Raw genomic sequence first — 12,730 nt, forward strand, 5'->3', positions numbered from 1 at the left:
AGGCAGTTGTCGGATATAACATCATATAGAGGCAATTTTAAAATATAACATCATACAGAGGCAGTTTCAAAATATAACATCATACAGAGTCATTTGTCAGATATAACATCATATAGAGACAATTTTAAAATGTAACATCATATAGAGGCAATTGTCGGATATAACATCATATAGAGGCAATTTTATAATGTAACATCATATAGAGGCAATTTTAAAATATCATGAGGCAATTTCAAAATATAACATATAGAGGCAATTGTCGGATATAACATCATATAGAGGCAATTTTAAAATATAACATCATACAGAGGCAATTTTAAAATATAACATCATACAGAGGTATTTGTCAGATATAACATCATATAGAGGCAATTTTAAAATGTAACATCATATAGAGGCAATTGTCGGATATAACATCATATCATATAGAGGCAATTTTAAAATATAACATCATATAGAGGCAAGTGTCGGATATAACATCATTTAGAGGCAATTGTCGAATATAACATCATATAGAAGCAATTTTAAAACATAACATCATACAGAGACAGTTTCAAAATATAACATCATACAGAGGCATTTGTCAGATATAACATCATATAGAGGCAATTTTAAAATATAACATCATACAGAGGCAATTTCAAAATATAACATCATATAGAGGCAATTGTTGGATAATATCATATATAGGCAAATTAAAAATATAACATTCTACAGAGGCAATTGTCAGGCATGACATCATACAGAGGCAATCTTAAAATATAACATCAGATAGAGGCAATTGTCAGAAATATAACATCATATAGGGGCAATTGTCAGGCATAACATCATACAGAGGCAATTTTAAAATATAACATCATACAGAGGCAATTTTAAGATCATAGTACTTTTTGAATAGATCTAATGTTGTTATCATTTTAAAATGTTTTGAGATAATATATATATTGAAGAAAACGTCTATCTTTTGTAGAAGGAAATTTTTTTTTTGAAATTAGTAAGTAAGGTAACTGTGGTGTTTAAAGTTCTTTTCTACAGGAAATATTTTGTTTATTCTGTTACTCCTGGATGGGCTTTGCCTTTTGGAGGCAGTAAACAGTTTTGAGCTGTTAGTGTCGAATTGGCCGGGGTGAAATTTACAAATAAGAGGCAATTTACGGAATGAAGTGCATATTTGAACTTCTAAATAATAATAATTGCTAGAATTGAAGTTTCAGCGGCTAGAATTGAGTTTCACTTATTTAAAGAAAATCAGTTGAGTAGCCTTGATCTTGATAGTATGACGTAATGACTTGCAGGAGCGTATACATGCTTCCTCTGAGCTAGCTGAAAGTGGGGTTGTCATTTTAGCAGGTGCCTCAGGAAAAGTGGAATAGTGAAAAAACGGTACGGAGGGCCCATATATTTCAGCTTATTTTCAGATTTTACAGTGTTACTGGAGTACGGAACAGTGTAGCAATTGTGGCTATCATTTTCAGGGAATTTTCTGCAGCGATTGAAAAATTGGCAAATTTAGCTTTTTTCGTCATCAGTTTCCGCGACCGGGAGAGCACAAAATTCAGGTCTTGTAAACAGAAAACTAGATATTAGAGATGTATTGCAGATGGTTTGTAACGATAGACATACAGTGATGTTAATGTTGCAATATCTTTATTTCAGGTGTGTGGTTACAGACTTTTGTGTGAGGTTTTGAAAGTTAGGTTGGCGACTCTAGGCCGAGAAGCTCAGAAAACTGTTTACTGCCTCCTTAAGAGCAAATCTTGAAAATTTGTAAGTTCTTCCATGTGCATTTATTTGATGTCTTAGAGGTTTTTCAGCATGATTTGTGAAGGAATATGAGTTTTAAAGTTAATTTTGAAGCAAAATGAGAGTTTTTAAGAGCAATAACTAAGGGGGGATAACCGCGATTCAGACATGAAAGTCAGTTTTACAGTGTTTTCCGAGCCGATATAATGAAAGATATATCTGTTATGACACCATTTTACTTAGACATATGCTTACTGTGACATTAAAGTCGTCAAATAAGGCATTTAAATGCAAATTCATTGATTTCTATTAATTCAGTAAGCTTTTTAACAGCAAAATAGCGGCTCGGACTGTGGAACAGACCTCGGGGGTACTTTCGGCAGTATGTCCTCTGAATCAGTATTTCGTTGTTCGTTTCAGTTTAGAATTTGTGTACATATTGCATATAACATAGATTCCAGTCACAGCACACAAAGTTTAGAGAATAGACATCTTTTCCCCTGAAATAGATGGATTTTGAAAGGTTTGTCTCAAAAGTAACGTTTTTCTCATATTTCATCACTCGCGGAAAGTGATCATTATCAAATTGAGGTCTTAACATGGACTCGTGGTCTGATGCAGTCAGTTCTATGGGTTGAAAGTCATGTACATCATAGCTAAATATCACCAGTGCAGATAATTATCTTCAAATAGACACCATTTACTGTCTTGGAATAGACAAATTAGCATGTAGTGGTATTTTGTGAAACGTTAAGACGGTGACATATGGTGCTCATGCATGTGCTTGTAGCTTCCTGGAGCAGGTCCAGCACAGTACCAGTGACTTAAAATTGCTATAATATTCAGCCAGCTTGGCAGCTGAACATATTTAGATACTAAACACATGGCTGAGACCTCATTTCTGTATGCAGTGGGCCTTAAATGAAACTATAATGTTACTAGTTAATTTCGGTACGCGTTCCTGGTAGAATGTTTGCATACATGATGTACTCCATTTGTCAAAATTTTCAACAGCATATGTTGGATATGTATGAAATTGGGTTTCTTTTGGTCAGAATTGATTAAATTACAAAATAAACAACAAATGTCATACTATTGGGATCACTTTTGTCTCCCTTAAGGAGGCAGTAAAACAGTTTTGAGCTGTTAGTGTCGAATTGGCCGGGGTGAAATTTGCAAAAAAGAGGCAATTTACGGAATGAAGTGCATATTTGAACTTCTAAATAATAATAATTGCTAGAATTGAAGTTTCAGCGGCTAGAATTGAGTTTCACTTATTTAAAGAAAATCAGTTGATAGCCTTGATCTTGATAGTATGACGTAATGACTTGCAGGAGCGTAATACATGCTCCTCTGAGCTAGCTGAAAGTGGGGTTGTCATTTTAGCAGGTGCCTCAGGAAAAGTGGAATAGTGAAAAAACGGTACGGAGGGCCCATATATTCAGCTTATTTTCAGATTTTACAGTGTTACTGGAGTACGGAACAGTGTAGCAATTGTGGCTATCATTTTCAGGAATTTTCGCAGCGATTGAAAAATTGGCAAATTTAGCTTTTTTCGTCATCAGTTTCCGCGACCGGGAGAGCACAAAATTCAGGTCTTGTAAACAGAAAACTAGATATTAGAGATGTATTGCAGATGGTTTGTAACGATAGACATACAGTGATGTTAATGTTGCAATATCTTTATTTCAGGTGTGTGGTTACAGACTTTTGTGTGAGGTTTTGAAAGTTAGGTTGGCGACTCTAGGCCGAGAAGCTCAGAAAACTGTTTACTGCCTCCTTTGTACAAATATACATTTATCTGTGTATATATTGGTCCATATCTATTTATAGAATAAATGTATTGTTGCTAAACAATATTCTGTTCAAATGAAAGCTTGACAGATTTTATACAGCCTGTGTGTCATGTAATAATGAAATTAATTGGTGTCATGTAATAATGAAATTGGTTTTAAACCTAAAATTGAAATGAAAAATTGATACTAATTTTCTGAGTAAATAAGAAAATGCTGATTATGACTGTTGATTAAATCTGTTTGACAGATTATAGAACAAATGAGAAAGAAAGTTTTGAACAAGATGCTCAGCATTTGTGTAATTTGTCTGTAAATGTTATTGCATACATGTATCTCTTTGTAATTTGAACTTCTAGGCGAGAGGCCAGGTGTTTGGTTATTGGGTGCAGAACCACTCACTGTGGCAGCCTTTATGGTTAGCAGTGTCAGATTTTGTAAGCAATTTGTAAGCCTCTAGCAGGTGCATGAATACCACTGTGACTTTTGGATGTATAGTTTATATTATAGAAAAGTATACAGTCTAGTGCTAAGGCATCAATATGTAAATGGTATTCATTGTTTAATTGCTACTTCATAGCTGGAGATTGTAACGATTTCTGTACATGTATTTTGTATATATACACCTTGAGTGGCTAAACCATTGTGATCTGTGTACTTGTAAAACGATATGCTGCAACACCACAATTCAAAATTGTCTGAAGAATATTACCTGCAAGATTAGTTTTTAACAAGGATTTAGCAAATACATTTTAGTAATAACTAATGAGCAATAAGTACTGTGATCAGAAAATATGGACCTAAACTGTATAGGCCAGAAATGTGTGTTTTCCTCAGTTGTTAATGAAGACATTAATGTTGTTTACATGCTGTTTATTGTGATGGGTATTTTACCAACAGTTGATCTATGTAAGACTGTTAAAGACAATTCAGTACATGTGTATTCAGGAGATACATTACGCATATATTGTTGATCCACCTAGAAAATAAGCTATTCCTATTTAAGTGCATAATCGTTGGATTAATTTAAATGCTGATAACACTTAGTGTGAAATAAAGTTCTTTGGGAATATTCACAGTTGTTCAAAAGAATCTTTCAAATACGTACTAAGAAAAATGTTCTAACATGACTTGAATTTGATTTACATTTAAACAAAGAAGGCAATCAAACCTGTGGATATTCAGCGATAAACAACGGTTGACGCGCGGAACCGGTACGAGAGCATTATGACGTCATTATGACATCAAATAACCGCATGACGTCCAATACATAAATCCTCGGGTAATGACTGTCCAGCATATTATTTTAAAATGTGTCAATTGAGCATGTCAGAATGAAAAACATTCAAGGCTTCTTAGATGATTTATCTCTAATTTACCACGTTCTCGTTCAGAGCTCAGTATTTAACCACACGGGCTAACGCCCTCGTAATAAAATTCTACGCATCTGAACTCTGAACCGAGGTAAATTATAGACGATAAACCACTCGAAGACCTTGATTATTTGTTAAATAAATCTAAAATTCATAATCTGTATTTCGTTTTCTTCTTTAATCATGTCATCATGATTTCCTTTTTGTCCGTTTTCATTATCGAGGGACTATAAGGTCGTTGGAAGCTGTTTCATTAAAGATACAGTGCAAGAGCATGCAAAATATGCATATACGAAGTTGAACAAAAAATACTGAAGAGTTTTACAGAATGTGCGATCATGTTTCAGTTTTTGGATGTGTAACAAGGCTATCTGTTATCTGTAAACTAGGTTTGGTACGGGTGTAGAGTGTAGGACAAAGGCATCAGCTACCTTGGAGAGTTGGCGGTGTCTTGAATCATGTTTCATGTTGATTTGGAATTTCCAAGGTCTCATTTTTTTTAAAAGAACATAGATTATAGACTACAGTTGTATGTCTGAAAAGTACATTTTCTTAATATTTTGCTTTAGATCTTGGTTATTAATCAAACCTGTAATATTATCAAGACATATTTTGAATACAATTCTTATTGTAATCAATTGTTTAATTTTTTTTTAGGATATAATGCCATGTTACTTTGTGGATCATATACTGCAATATATTATTCACTATGAAGCATTAAATACTTTAATAAATCTCTTTTATGCAGTTATTGTGGCAAGTCCTTGCATACAGAATATTATAGTTTTAAACTGCATCCACTTATCTTGTACCTAAAGAGTAGGTTAGGTAATTTTTGAATTCAAAGATTTATTTACTGACTTACAATATTCTGATTTTCAAGACTATTATTGTTTTAGAATTTCTGTGAAAATTTGATTAAAATAAATAACAAAGCATTTGCAAGCAAATACATTTGCTATCGCATGCTGAATGAGTTTACTTTATATATTTGTGGAAGATTTATAAATATAAGTAAACATTTGTTTGAGGTTGCAGTAAGAATAAGTGAAAAACAAAGAATATGAATTGTGAATTACCTTTAGTAATATTTTGCTATCTAAAAGACCTAGAAAAAAATATTCTTAATGCACTTGGTTCAATGACACCTAAAGTATGGGTTTGGCTTTTAATACAGTTAGGTGCAAAAGCTCTGTGTATCGTTGATGTTTTGACAGAGTGGAAAAGAGCAAAAGTGACATACCAATAAAGCATTTATTGTTTCTGAGGGGGAAAAAAATTACTTTTCATATACTCTCGTTTAAACCTGACCTGCTGCGGTTAATGAAGCTGCTTTGTGAACCAGTGCACTGCACATCTTTGCACAGCTCTCTAATTCAGTCCAGTACATTGTCAGTGACCATGAACACCCCTTCAAATAATTAGGTACTGCCCCTATTGAATGATGAACATTATAGAAATTTAACAGGGCTAAGTTAAAAAGTCCCGACAAACAGGTTGATATTTGTCTGTTCAGATAACAGCTACATGGTCCTGAAAAGTCGAGACAGTCAATGACCCATTAACATGTTATGTAAGAGTCTACATTAATTTTGCCTTTTTGCTAAGGTGCAGGTATGTCTATGTGCTAATGGAGCTTAATTGTTAGTATGATAGATCTAAAAGCAAAATAATGATCATATTCTGTTTTCAAAATAAACTGCGTTACAATCCACAATAAACAAGTGTTGTGTATTGATTTCATCCCAACTGAAATCCAACAGCAGTTTTGCCTTAAATGTCACCCAGAAGGCTCCCCATTTTCTAGGAGACATAATGGTACTGCTTTCAGCCTTTTTGCTTAGTGAGGGAGGCGCCTAGCAATCTGTCATCGACACTGTTTTTAACATTTTACAGGCTTATCATACAGTTTTGCCTATCTTTAGAAAACATGGACAGACTGTTTCACTCAGTAAAATCGTCCTTTGGGTGTAATTAGGTCAAAGTCCAGTTCACATGACCTTGACACTGAAAACAGTTTCTTATCAATAATTAAGGGAACACGCTGGCCTGTGGTAGTCAACCTTCGAAGGGATGAATGCGTTATGGTCAGTACAACGACCCCTGTAGTTTTCATGGGCTGTAGGTCAACTTCACAGTGACTTTAATACGAAAATTGTCCTCAATACCTAAAGCACGCTTTGGCCTACAGTAGTCAAACTTCAAAGATGGTTGCCTGTGACAGTAACATGACCCTATATTGTTTTTGGTGTCATTTAGGTCAAAGGTCGAGATCCACAGTGGCCTTGTATAGGAAAGTACTTTCTGCTATGTTAACTAAAGGAACACTGGCCTAAACAGTTGTCCGAACTTCAATAATGGTGCCTGGTGGTCAGTAAATGACCATAATGCTTTGGGGATGAAAGGTCAGGTCACAATGACCGAAGACTGCAAACGGTTTTCGTTAAAGAACCGATTTGCCATACAGGCGTCCCGAGTTTTCGCGTAAGATTGTTTGTGGTTAATTAATGACCCCATTGGGGGCTCCGTGGCCGAGTGGTTAAGATCTCTAACTTCAAACATCACTTGCCCTCATCGTTCTGGTTCGACCTCATACTCGGGGAGCTGAATTCTTCATGTGAGAAAGCCATCCAGCTGTCTTGCGGAAGGTCGGTGGTTCTACCCAGGTGCCCGCCTGTGATGAAATAATGCACTGAGGGGCACCTGGGGTCTTCCTCCACCATCAAAGCTGGAAAGTCGCCATTTGACCTGTAATTGTGCCGGTGCGACGTTAACCCCAACAAAAAAAAAAGATGACCCCAATTGTTTTGGCGTTGAGTAGGTTAAAGATCAAGTTCACAGCGACCTAGACTGAGAATGGTTTTGCTGACAGTTGTCTGTAGTCGGTAGACGACCACTGTTGTTTTTGACGTTATTTAGTCAAATGTCAAGATCCCGGCATTCACAATTATATACACATTCGTATGAGGGAAATGCGTGTTGTACAAACATTTCTTGTTCTGTTTAAAATCTATGAAGATTTGTAACTGGGTTTCTTTCGTCAAATCATAGAAAATTTTAGGGGTATTGATCTACCAGATTTACATAGAATGTTTGTATTAATGAAATCAAGGTTAAATTATATACTAAATATCAGGTAAAGAACAGGTGAGTGCTACAGGGCCTTTATGGCCATCATGTTTGCCTTTGCCCTGTGTCTCTCTGTTGCTTCATCCTCATTTAGCTTATTTTCGCTTCATCGCCAAAGTCCGCATCAGATTACCGTGAAACGTCACAGAGTGGCCTAGTTATACAAATCCCACACCCACACCCACACTTGCACCGCCTTTAGAGAAGAGGAGATGTATTCTTCTGCTTAGCTCATGTCGTCAGTCTCTCGAGAATATTTGGTTTCGTGATCAAGACTAATTTGACCTAAAAAACCAAAAAAATGATAAAGAATGTACGGGATGGATTCCCCGCGGTATTACAATTTTTGTTTTTAGCTCACCTGCGCAAATGGCTCAGTGAGTTTTCTGGTCGCTGATGTCCCGGCGTCTGTCTAGTCCGTCTTGGCGTACTGTCCTGTCTGTCAACATTTAGCTGTGTGTGCGATAGAGGCTGTAAAATTATCAACTGATCTCATTAAATTTTGTCAAATGATTACCTGATGAAATCCTAGGACGAGTTCGAAAATGCAACAAATCTGGGACAAAAAGTAGGTCCCTAGGTCAAAGTCAAGAAAAAACCTTGTGTATGAGATAGAGGCTGTAGTTTTCATAAATCTTATAAATTTTGGTCAGAATGATGTATTTGATGAGAAATCTAGGCCGATTCGCAATAGATCATCTGGAATTAAAAACTAGGTCACTAGGTCAAATCAAAGCAAAAACAATGTAGTACGCATAGAGGCTGTATTATTCAATTAATCTTCATAATTTTGGTCAGAATGATTTACCTTGATGAAATCAAGACGAGTTAGGGGGGGGGGCGGGGGGGCTAAAAATGGGTCATCTTTTGGGGTCAAAAACTAGGTCCCTAAGTCAAATCAAAGAAACACCTTGTGTATGCAATAGAGGCTGTATTTTTCAATTATGCTTCATGAATTTTAGTTCCAGAATATTTATCTTATGAAATCTAGGCCGCGTTCGAAATGGGTCCACCTTGAAATAAGTCAAATGATAACCTAAATGAAATGAGGTCCAGTTTGTACATGGTCATCTGAGGTACAAAAAGTAGGTCACTTACGTCCAATCAAAAAAAAACTTGTGTAATCGAAGAGGCGTAAATTTTTCAATTGATCTTCATGAAATCTTGGTCAGAATGAGTGCATTGATGAAATATAGGTCAGTTGCAAATATGGGTCATCTGGGGTGTCACTAGGTCAAATCAAAGGAAAACTTTGTGTATGCAATAGAGGCTGTATTTTGCAGTTGATCTTCCTGAAATTAAGTCAGAATGAATTGCCTTGATGAATTCTAGATATAATTTGAAATGTCTTATCTGGGGTCAAAAATAGGTCACTAGGTAAAATCAAAGAAAACTCGTGTAAGCGATAGAGGCCTGTAATATTTTAACTGATCTTCCATGAAATTTTGTCATAAAGCTTGCCTTTATGAAATTACTAGGACAAGTTTGACTATGGGTCATCCTGGGTTTAAAAACTAGTCACTAGGCAAATCAAAGAAAAATATGTGTGTATGCAATAGGGGGCTGCAGTTTTACACTGGATTTTCATTTCATAAAATTTGGTCAAATGGTTGCCTTCGAAAAAATCTAGGTCAAGTGCGAATCTGGGTAGTCTGGGTCAAAACAGTCACAGGTCAAATCAAAGAAATACCTTGTGTCTGCGATAGAGGCTGTATTGATTCATTGATCTCATGAATTTGTCAGAATGATAGCTTGAAGAAATCTAGACAAGGTTCGAATATGGGATGAATTCTAGGACTATAATTTGAAAAATGGCTCATCTGGGGGACAAAAACTAGCACTAGTCAAAATAAAAAAAAAATACTTGTTTATACATAAGAATTTTGCTCCAATTTTAATGATAATTGGTCAGAATAGTTTTTTCCATGAAATCACTAGTCAAACATGTTTACACTGTTATGGTGTGTTATGGTGTGTTTCTAAGGTGAGCGACCTAGGGCCATCTGGCCCCTCTTGTTTGGGTTTTCTTTTGTTTGAGTTTTTGTCGGTCAAGATAAATAGGTACAATGCCATTGAGACTGAAAACGGTTTAAGAACCAATTATGGAGAAACGCTTGGGCCTGCACTAGTCAGACTTCATAGTAGATTGTCTCTGGTCATTAAATGACCCGTATTGATTTTTGGATCAACGGTAAAGGTGGCAGTGATCTCGACGCTGAAAGAAGAGTCTAATCAATAACTAGAGAACGCTTTGTTGTGGACTGTCGAATTTTTTTTGCACGATCGTTTGTGGCCGGATGACCAGATAGGTTCTTGAGTTAGTAGACCAAGTCGAGGTCACGGTAACCTTGAGACTTGAAAATTATGCTGTCTGATCAATAGCCAGAGGACGCAAACCAACCCAGAAAACAGGACTGTCCTATGCTATGTAGGTTGCTTACTATTCTTTTTCCCCCGACTGATCTATAGTTAAAGGGCCAAATTGAACTAAACGATTTTAGATATTTTAATTGAGAATGGCCTGAAGCATATATCCATCATATTTAAAGCGTGATTATCTGGTTGCCAGTAATAATCAATAGGTGGTTGTGATTATTTGGGCAAAGCTAAGGGTCATACCGTATACTTGAAACTGACCATTACATAAATTACAGTTACTTCTGACAGACTATCATGATGGCATATGTGTTTTACAAACGGTGTGTGTTCTTTAACTTTTGGTATTTGATTTGTAGTACACCAGAACTAAAGATTATTGTAGGTTGCTTGTTTGGCGTCCATTGTTTTTCTTCCACAAATTGTTTTTACTGATTAACACACTAGAGGTCACCGTTTTTTGCACAATCTTAATCAAACTAGGTCCCAGAATGTTTGCCACAACAAGCTGTTTGAAACTGAAAGTTACATGTCTATATTCCCCAAAAATGAATGTTACAGATCAACTTTGGAAAAAGCATCTACATGAGGATTAAAAAGTTTTTGTGAAATCTAGGTCGTAAAACGACTAGTCAAAAATTTAAAACGCTTGTCCTGGATATATATCAATGGGATATTGGGTTATCATGGTTTACACAGGTGTGATAATACAAGGCTGAGTGTTAAGGTCGCAGACATGGAACCAATTGAGCCTCGAAACCGGGGGGCCTGGAATGTAAAATTTTTATTGTGCAGCTATGAAACATGCTTATGGCAGTCGTTGGTTTCTACAAAGGTGCTTTGTACATGGCTGAAGTCATGCAAAAATGGGCATTTTTTTCCCTCCGCCATTAAATCTACAAAAACTAACATTCCCTTAAAAGTCTACTATCAGTCCTATGACCTGTTAAAATGCGGATTATCCATCGCCAGTCCTTCCCGTCTGGAGGTCTCAATTTTGCTCATTCTAATGAGCAATTCCAAATTTACCATTTACTGTTCGTCCTGATCAAAATCTAGGTCCTTCAAATCACAAAGGCCTCTTGCCGATGACTGCTCTCCATATACTGCTGACGGTGCTCGCGAATAAAGCCCACATCATAAGCGAGACTGGTCCATGACTCTGTTGAAACCGTAATGCGTCCCACTGGTATATAGGATGCCTAAAGACTGTCATGGTTAAATCCTGAGCCTGTGGTGTTTCCACTTTTTTCTATTTCTGAGTACAGTCGTTCCTGCTTGGGGATTATCCGTGCTTGTCCTTTTGTAGACGAGGACATGGTTCCAAAAAATTATATCTAATTTTCCGAAAACTAACAAGGGTAAAAATGATTACCGTTACAGTTACTATCTACATTACCGTTAAGGAACGACTTAGGCTAGATACAGAACGTAGCCATGGCTAAGGCATAACGAACAAATTGGCATGAAGGATAACACAATTAAAATTCTTTTGTACCTGGTGTCATAAGACCTTTATAATGACCAATTATGCGCAGGAATAATAAAGTTGCAGGCAAAACTTTTTAACTGTAAAACATAATACCTGTAGATAGTAACAAATACTCTTCAAAACCCAGAATGAACCTTTCTATTAACTGTCACAAGAATTTTCTCCCATTAAGTAATTCCATTTTTTAGTGAGAAAGGGTCGCCATGTCCGAATAAAGTACTACAAATCAATCAATGACACAAATAATAATCTTACTTGCATTTATGTATACACCTGTATGGCACATGTTAAGAGGAAGAATGAAGCAACTGTGTGGTTAAAAATTTAATGTTAAATCTATTTTATTACACTTGAAACATTTTCTGATGTCATACAATATGCATGCATTTGACAACTTTTTGCCATGACATAAGTTCTTGCTGCAAAAATCCAGTTATAATTGGGGATGAAATATCTACCAATGACTTGACTGGTAGGACTATCTGCAAGAGCAAGTACCTGGAATTAAATAAGAAGTTTCAGAAAATCTTTACACAAAAAAAACATGCTTCAAAATGATCAGACCAAGACATAGGTATTATATTCGGTCTTAAAGTGGAAATATGCGCATTCTTCAAATAAAAATACCACCGAAATAGATATGTGTGTAAAGAGTGGAAGAAATTATTGCTTTTAACCCAATATACCAAACTCTTTCTGTTATATGTATGAAAAAAACTTTTCCAAATATGACTTTTCTTATTTTGACTGGGGCAGTCTTTTTTAGAGAAAAGTCACACTGCAATACGCAGGATTATGCCTTCCCTACACTGTCAGAAATATCT

The 12,730-nt window shown here is 35.9% G+C and overlaps 1 long non-coding RNA gene across 1 annotated transcript; it reads left to right on the plus strand.

Annotated features, from left to right (window-relative positions):
• The first annotated feature begins 1,080 nt into the window (after window positions 1–1,080).
• On the plus strand, window positions 1,081–3,558 carry LOC128555777 (uncharacterized). The gene is made up of 3 exons (XR_008370353.1): window positions 1,081–1,383; window positions 1,657–1,767; window positions 3,436–3,558. It is a non-coding gene; the product is annotated as an uncharacterized LOC128555777 (long non-coding RNA).
• The last annotated feature ends 9,172 nt before the right edge of the window (window positions 3,559–12,730 follow it).

Source organism: Mercenaria mercenaria, chromosome 3, assembly GCF_021730395.1.
Source record: "Mercenaria mercenaria strain notata chromosome 3, MADL_Memer_1, whole genome shotgun sequence".
In the NCBI taxonomy this organism is placed as follows: Eukaryota; Metazoa; Mollusca; class Bivalvia; order Venerida; family Veneridae; genus Mercenaria; species Mercenaria mercenaria.